At 45.9% G+C, this 8,809-nt stretch overlaps 1 non-coding gene across 1 annotated transcript; it reads right to left on the bottom strand.

The window, feature by feature from the left end:
• Positions 1–2,813: 2,813 nt before the first annotated feature.
• LOC114007189 (small nucleolar RNA SNORA2/SNORA34 family) lies at positions 2,814–2,945 on the bottom strand. Its single transcript, XR_003548815.1, has one exon. It is a non-coding gene; the product is annotated as a small nucleolar RNA SNORA2/SNORA34 family (small nucleolar RNA).
• Between the last annotated feature and the right edge of the window lie 5,864 nt (positions 2,946–8,809).

Here is an 8,809-nt window from a genome sequence, read left to right as displayed (position 1 = left end):
GGTCCACCCAGACTAGCCAGGGTAATGTCCTTCACTTAAAGTCAACTTATTACAAACTTTAATCACATTTACAAAGTATATTCACAATAACACCTAGATAAACATTTGTTGAATAATAAAGGGTTGTAGCCTTGACAAATTGACAATCAAAAGACCAGACACTCCAATACTGTCTATTTTCTTTCTTTGTTTTGTTGTTGCTATTGTACCTATCAACATCGAATTGAGTATTTATTTGCTAATTGTGTTCCCCCATTAAAATATAAACCCCACAAGGGAAGAGCTTCTTACCGATCACTGTTTGATTATCTCACCTATAATCACACTCGACTCAGAGTAGTAGATGGCCCACAAATACATGTCCGATGACTGAATGGAGGTAGAGCACATGGAAGAAGGCCTGATGCATGGCAAGCATGCACTAGCTGCTTGCTGCCAATATAAGACATGTGTACATAATACTAACATAAATTCTTCAGATTTAGGAGTCTCAACGTTTTCTCCACACTTTCATTCTTCAATTCCAGACACATGTCAAAGCTGCTGTCCACCCCGTAGCAGAAATCCAGTACTCTTTGCTAGATGTAGGCCCTGTTGAATTAGCCTGCTGCCATGACAGCTTCCTGTGTGGTCCTCGCAAATATGTCAAATGCTTCCATTGGCCTGCATTTTTTTTTTTAATGTGCCTTAGTGCTTTACGTTGCACTTCTTTTGTACAAACTCTTCCCTCAGCTATGAATGCTTCCCTCAGCTGTGTGTTCGCTCGGCTCGATTTTATTTCTCTCTCTTTTATTTTTCTGGAGATATTTCTGCTATAGGATGTGTGTGCGTGCCAGAAAGAGAGAGAGAGTGAGACAGAAAGTGAGAAATCACCCCTCAGAGGGGATGGCCATACCGCAATCCCTTCTCATCCTTTTTCCTCTTGGGATCTTGGGCACGCACGCACACATGCCCAGCGTGAGTTTAAGCCACCAGCGACATAGCCATTATGCCAACTGCTGGTCCCTCTATTTCTCTTTTAACACTCAGGGGTTGACGTCCTCCAAGGTCCTCTCTAGTCCTCATAACTGAAGCTTCCTTTTGTGCCTGCATGGTGCTGTGTACTCAGTTCTGACCTAACGTTGAACTGACCCCAATGGCCCCTTATAATTGTCTATTTCACAGTAAAATCCTCGAGGACGAGATCATGTCACTCATCTCTGCATCTCCAAGACACAGTACAGCATAGTTTCTGGCACTCAGAGACGCTCGATGCATCTCGGCCAAATGCGCATTGTTGGATAAGAGTCCCCAAATGTCACAGGAGCAGCTTCTTTGCTCAGCATTGCGCATAAGTCTCAGCTCTCACCCTGCGTTATAGTCCTGAAGGAGAGTTTCAAACATGCAAAGTCTGGGCCTCATTCCCAGAAATCCTGATTCAGCTGGTCTAGCAGGAGACCAGGGTGTTGGTATTTTTAAAGAGGCTCTCCAGGTGCTTTTGATGTGCGGCCAGAGCTGAGAACAACAGCCTCCAACAGCCTAAGACAGCCTCCGGGGTAACTCTCAGCCAGGTTTCCAGCTTATTCGTTCCCTGTCTGGCCAGAGGAGTGTTCCTGCACTTTCTCTCTAATTTGAGTGCACTCCGCTCCCTTGGGCCGCTTTATACTCAGATTCTTGCTCCCATCAAGGCCCTGCTCAGAGTTAATGGTGCACCTGTGTGTATAGCCTTGAGCAGCCTGACCAGGAAAGAATTTATGTTTCTGCTGCATTTCCATGGTTTATTGTAAAGGATGCACCAGGTGATCACAGGCAGATGTTCTGAAGGCAGTAAAATGATCCAGAGTTTACCACCCCCGCGCTCATGGCTCTTTGTGAATGAAAGAAAGGTATAGGCTGTGGAGGGTTAAAGCAAGATCAGCTTGTTAGGGTGCCTGGATCTCCCCCTTTAAACTACTTGTGTCTCTACATAGTATTTAAGGGAGAAGGTGTGGAGCCGGATGCCGGAGGTTTAGTCCCAGCTCAGGCGTTCATTCACATAGTCACCTTGCATTTCTTTTGCTTTGGTTACCTCAACCGTTCCAGAGAATCCTACTCCTAGTTCATGTGCTTTGGAGAATTAAGATGCATATGCACTACTTGGCACATAGCAGGTGCCCAAAGACAAAGCTAGTGCTGTCATCGCCTCTGTGCTTTACTCTTCCCCCTCCGGGGCCTGTGACACACCTGGCCTCCTCTGCTGACTTCTGGCTGCAATGATCTGTCAAGTCATGTACTTCTCTACCCATAGTCAATGGCTCTCTCTTGACTGTTGCATTAAGTCCCTCCTTCTCTGCTTGCTTTCTCTGACTCTTAAGACTGAGAGCCACTGAGTCTTTGTGGATTAAGATACTTATCACTATTCACTCCACCTGCTCCATATCCATCACCTCCCCATTGGGTGGACTGTTTTCCTTTTCCACATGCAGAACTTTTCAGTTTCTCTGCCTTTGCTACGGCTACCCCTCCCCCCGCCCCAGTATGAGATCCCAGGTAAGTCTGAACTCTACAATGCTGGTCCTATTTTCTCTAATTAACTACATCCTTTGACTTCAATCCGTATCATCATCTCTTCTTTATTTATTTACAACAAATGAGTACAAATTTATTTTGGTGCAAAAACAAAATTGAAATCCACACATAGTTTTTCAGTAACGCATCTGCTATGAACTTTTTGAAAACCCCTTAGATTACTTTGGCTAAGCCCCTATCCCCATAGAATAAACCTCTGATTCTTAAACCTAACATAGCTTAATTGCTCTGTGAAACAAACAATGACATTACATTCTAGATTATGTAGAAACACAATCCAACTGAATTGGCCATTCCCATGGGATAGGGAATAGCCAATGGACCATACGGAAAACATCACTTGGCTTCTGTTTGAAAGCAACAGCTACAATGAACCACTGGTCGTGATTCAGGGCCTAACCATTGTGTCTTCCATGAAGACCATACCTGTTTAGGGTATGCTAATTTGTGTACAAAGTGATCCTCCAATTCCAATAGTTTATTCCCTGATAGTTATGTTCTCAACCCTGTCACAGCTCAAAGTAGGTCTGTGTCTATGGGTACAGGTCTCCCATGCTCCAACAGTTATTGAAAGGCCCAGGTGTTTTGGTTTGTGTGTTTGTTTTGTAGAGGAAATTCTCCACTTCTCGAGGCTTTGGGATTCTTCACTGGGTTCTCCGCACTGATTAGAGATGAAAGATTGCTGAGGTGTATATTAGTTCAACTACATTTCTTAGTCCAGATTAGTGTCACTCCACCTAACAGTGGTAACAGTGAGGGAACCTGGAAATACAGTGTGTCTTAGTGTGCTGCAGGCTGCGGTAATAAAAACTCAAACACATCACACTGTCTCTGCCACAGTCACTATGACAGAGTCTAAGAGCTGACATTTTTTAAAAATGGGAGCAGTAGATGGCATGTCAACCATGTGGTTGACCACAGTCCCAGTCCCAGACTCAGGGGCTTAAAACTCACATCAGGCGCGTATGTGTGCATGTCCAAAATCCTGGTAAGAGAATGGAGGAGAAGGGATTGCGGCGTGGCTGACCTCTGTAGGGGATGATTTCTCACTGTCTCTCTGTCAAGTGCACAAACCCTATAGCAAAAATCTCTCTCTTAAAAAAATAAAAAGAGTTGGGACCAGCAGTTAGCATAATGGCTATGTTGCTGGACTCCCATGTAGTCGACTGCGGTTCGAGTCCCAAACCCGGTGGCTTAAACTCATGCCAGGTGCATGTGCGTGTGTGCCCAAGATCCCGAGAGGAGAATGGAAGAAAAGGGATTGCGGCGTGGCCATCCCCCTGTGGGGTGATTTCCCACTTTCTGTCTCTCTCTGTCTTTCTGGTGAGTGCACATGCCCTGTAGCAAAAACCTCTCCAAAAAAAAAAAGAAAAAGAAAAAAGAAAAGAAAAAAATAAATAAAAAGAGTTGACAGTCTAAAACTTTTTCCCAGAAGGCACATGTACTTGCCAGAGAGAATGAGAAGGCACCTTCTAGAGGGCAAAGTCATGCTGCAATCCTTTCCCCTCCATTTCTCCCTTCCTTCAAGATTTTGGGCACATACGCAAACACACACACCCACCATATTTTTTCAGTCAATGGATCTGGGACTCAAATCTCATGACCGGCATTAACAGTTGACATTTTTGTTGCTTTGCAAATAGATTTTTAGTATCTTTTGATTGCACTTATTTGAGATGCTTTTTAATACACAGAATTCACGGGTAGTTACTTTTCAAAGTAACATTGGCAGGAAGGGAGATATGAACAGCTTTTCTTTGTCTTGATTTTCTTTGTCTTGATTTTCCCAGTGACCTTGGTTGGCATTCTTTAAGAACACAGAGGTGCCATTGCGAGCCATGGCTGAAAGTATTTCTGACATAAGAGAGAGTGTTGAGGGAAGAAATAAGACCAGTAGAGTGGATGAAAAGTACCATAACTGCTAGCCATGGCTGGAGGTACATGTGATGTAAGAGTGTTGAGTGGGAAGAAAGCAGACAGAATGAAAAAGAACCGCGTAAATTATTGAGATATGGGTACCAAAACCTTTTCTAAATATTTTTCTTCGAAGTATCACAAGTTAGTTGTGAATGTATTTTTCTCTTCTGGTTAGTTGGAGAATATGTCACGAAAGAGTATAGTGGTATTGATTTGTCGAAGCCAAAACAGTATATTGAAGTTGTAATCCTCATTAAGTGTGACGATGAGCTTTTCTGGAAATGGGCTTTTGTAGGAGGGCATGCCGGATTAGGGTAGGCCATAACCCCATGGCTGGTGTTCCTATCAGATGAGGGAAATTTGGACACCACGCCAGAGAAGAGAACTCCATGGGAGGTGCATGGGGAGGATGGCCACGTGATGCTGGAGGCAGAAGGAGTGATGCAACCACAAGTCGAGGAATGCTGAAGACTGCCTGGGAACCACCAGAGGCCGGAGGAGGCGAGCAGGACTCTTTCCTAGAGACTGTGGAGAGAGCGCAGCCTTGACACCTAAGTTCTGGACTTCTGGCCTTTGGAACTGTGAGAGGATCAATTTCTATTTAAGACCCTCGTTTGTGGTGCTTACAGCAGCCCTGTATTCATAGTACGGGAGGCTGCGTCTGTTCTACACCTTTGTCCTCGCCTGGACTTGCATAGTACCTGGCTCGTGGTCCTTAAATGATGTCTCTTAGACAGTGAAGGGACTAGTCCTCAGAGGGAGAAATTGCCTTTTCTGGTTTTCAAGGGGGGTACTTGGTTTGGAAAGCTGTTCATCTTCACTGATTGCTGTGTTTAGTTGAGAGAACTGTTCTAATTGTGAAGTGAAGCGTTCCACTACACGGAGCTAACAAGACAGCTGTGAGTAGAAGGTGCCCCTTGGGTTCCTGGTGACAGGAGCCATAGTAATCCTTACTGCCGTTGCTTACTTGATCCGCTTGTGAACAGCCACCATGCGTTTATTCCTCAGGGTAACACTAGATAGTAAATATTCTTACTCCAAGTTAGAGATGAGGAAACTGGGGTTCAGAAAGTCTGTTAAGGGGCTGGCAAGTGGTGTGGTGGTTAAAGGTGTTGGACTCCCACATGGCCAAGCGCAGTTTGAGCCTGGCTCGTGGTCCTTAAATGATGTCTCTTAGACAGTGAAGGGACTAGTCCTCAGAGGGAGAAATTGCCTTTTCTGGTTTTCAAGGGGGGTACTTGGTTTGGAAAGCTGTTCATCTTCACTGATTGCTGTGTTTAGTTGAGAGAACTGTTCTAATTGTGAAGTGAAGCGTTCCACTACACGGAGCTAACAAGACAGCTGTGAGTAGAAGGTGCCCCTTGGGTTCCTGGTGACAGGAGCCATAGTAATCCTTACTGCCGTTGCTTACTTGATCCGCTTGTGAACAGCCACCATGCGTTTATTCCTCAGGGTAACACTAGATAGTAAATATTCTTACTCCAAGTTAGAGATGAGGAAACTGGGGTTCAGAAAGTCTGTTAAGGGGCTGGCAAGTGGTGTGGTGGTTAAAGGTGTTGGACTCCCACATGGCCAAGCGCAGTTTGAGTCCCGGACCTGGTGACTTGCTTTCTCACTCTGCCCCTTCCCCCCTGCCCCTTGCTGTCTTGCTCTTGCTCTGTCCCGCTCTAGTCAAATTAAAATAAATGAATGAATAAATAAAGCTAAAATGAAATAATTCTTAAAAGAAAGAAAATCTGTTAGGCGTTGTAACCGAGGTCTCGCTGCTGGGGAGGCAGGTGAGAGGGTGGGTGTGCACAGCAGTGGGAAGCTTTGTTGGCTAGTCAGCTTGTACTGTCTCAGGTGGTAAAACGTCAGGTGGACTGGTATATTTTGTTTTAAATTCAAAAAGCAGTTATCTTTAAAATATTGATTTATTTTTAGGTTTTTGCCATAGGGCACATGCTCTTGCCAGAGAGAGAGAGACAGAGACAGAAAGAGGGAAAGTGGTCAGTCACCCTCTACAGGGAATGGCCTTCTGCTCCGTTCTCCTCCTGGGATTTCAGGGTCTGCGTGCACACATGCCAGGTCTGGGATTCAAACAGCAGTCAGCATGTGGGACTCCAACACCTCAACCTCCATGCCACCTCTGGCTCTGAAAAGGAGCGTCGTTTTTGAGTTCATACAGATGCTGTGAGGGCTGGCAATGACCCTGCTCTGACCTCAGCATTCAGCCCTGAACATGTCTGTGACTTATTGATAAGAGGAAGGTTTAATACGATTTCTAACTAATATTCATAAAGCTAAAGCTCACAAGTCTTCACAATTCTATTTACTGTGTGAAATTCTGGCCTTATCCTTAAGAGTATTCTTGACCTAATAAGCGATAGGTACGTCACAATCTGTGAAGCCACGTGCACTCGGACTCGGTAGAAGCAAGTGCAAAGTTCTTGTGTGAGCACAAGGAGGAGCATTTCACCCATGAAGGCTGAGGTAGGGAAGGGTTGGTCAAGGAAGGCTTCCTGGAAGAGGTGGCTGCACTGCCACTAATCTTGGCTTTTTCTGCAGGTAAATGTTGAGACCAGTTCTTCTAGGATTCTTGGGAGACTGTGGGGTTTTATTAGTCATGTCTTTTTATTCTGCATACTTGCTGCAAGGCTCCTATGTCTTGGGGCCTTATTGGCCCTGATGGGACGGCTCCTTCCATGACTAGCAAATTCCTAGGGATCCAAACATCGGTCTGTGAGCCAGCACACCTGTCACATGCAAACCAACCACAATGGAGCCGAGGCCCCGACCACCTTTTGTACTCTGAGCCACTTGTCCTTTGTCCTAATTACCCTGGGACCAGGATCAGACACCTGGGGACAGCCTCACGCCCCAGAGCCTGGGATTATTCAAACTAGTTGATCTTAAGGTTGCTTTCCCTGTTTCACTCATTGCTGTGGAAACCACAAGAAAGGCTCTTGCTCATAGTCCCCCTGCCCACAGCCTCGAGTTGGGCCCTGGTGCTTCTCTGGGTGGCCGTGCGTGGAATGGTGTAAGAATGTGAGTAAACTTCTTCTATGTCTGTGTGTCTTACCATCCCTGGCTAAACAAGTCCTGGGTACCCATCGACAAAGACCTGGCTAAAGGAGTTGGGGGACGGCTTGGAATTCAGGAAGGATGGGACCTTAGAGGAGCAGCAGGCGTGCTGAATGGAGGGGCTGCGGAGAGGAGCAGGGCTGAGTCCCAGAGGGCACGGCAGGGATAAAGGAGGGCAGTGACAGGCCACCCAGCACTGGGCTGCTCTGCTGACGGGAGCACTGGGTGACAGGGCAGAGACCTGTGGGCTCCCACACGAGGGAGCAAAGCGTCCTTGTGCATATTTTTGTGGCAGTGATAAAGAATGGGCGGGTGGGGGCTGAAGAGCCAGTCCCTCTCCTTAAGCAGGTTTTAGGGAGATTACTGAGAGAATGTGGAGGCTGACTGCACAGTTTTGGATAGAAAATAGGCCAAGTCCCAGGGGAACGACAGGAAGCCGGCTTGGGGCACAAAGGTAGCTATGGCAGCCTTATCAGCAGTTAGCAGGAAGGCTGGAGAGAGCATACCCGGGGCCTCACATTGCTACAGTGGCAACCTCCCCTCTTGCAGGCACTGAGTCCTCCCAAGCGCTCTTGAAAGCACTGGCCTGAAATATCCTCAATCAATTCTCCTTTATCTCTTCCTGGGGGAGGATAATCCTCTGTTTTGCAGTCTCTTTCCATCCAGCATGTAGCATCTATTGATTTTTTTTTATTGTTTTTGCCAGTCAGTACAGGTACTGAAGGAGAAAGACCAGCAAGTATCAAGCCCTGAACTTGAGAGAGGAGTGTGGGCTCCTGAAAGCGACCGTTTCTTTTATGCTAAAGGACGTAGGACACAGGTGGTCTCAGGGAGAGAGTTGTGGAGGTTTAATTCATCGATTCCTTTTGTATCATTCTTAAAGCAAAACCCTCTTCTTGATGATTTATTTGTCAGAGAACCGAGTTCCAGTAGACACTGTTGTTTCCTTTCAGGTTCTTAGGAGAGGAAAGTCGTAAACATAAGAGCAACAACAGGTCAAATCATAGCATCTTGGAATTACCACTATTTGGGTATCTGTAATTCATAAAATAGTTTCTTCTTTGTTATCTAGATCAGTCTTTTCAAGTTTATTCATTTTTTTCTATGAATATGAGAGAAAAATAGAGAAGGAGACACACACAGCCCCCCACAAGTTTCTGGTAATCTATCCCCAGCTGTCAGCCTTCAGCCAACCCTAGATAAGGGACAAGGGTGCACCCACTTACTCAGTGAGGTCTCTGAACCTGAACCAGGAACCTCCCCAAGAGGAATTGCCTTGCAG

The sequence above is a fragment of the Tupaia chinensis genome, unplaced genomic scaffold (genome assembly GCF_000334495.1).
Source record: "Tupaia chinensis unplaced genomic scaffold, TupChi_1.0 Scaffold000138_1, whole genome shotgun sequence".
Taxonomy (NCBI): Eukaryota; Metazoa; Chordata; class Mammalia; order Scandentia; family Tupaiidae; genus Tupaia; species Tupaia belangeri.
The sequence above is the reverse complement of the archived record's forward strand: the minus strand, read 5'-3'. Positions and strand labels throughout refer to the sequence as shown.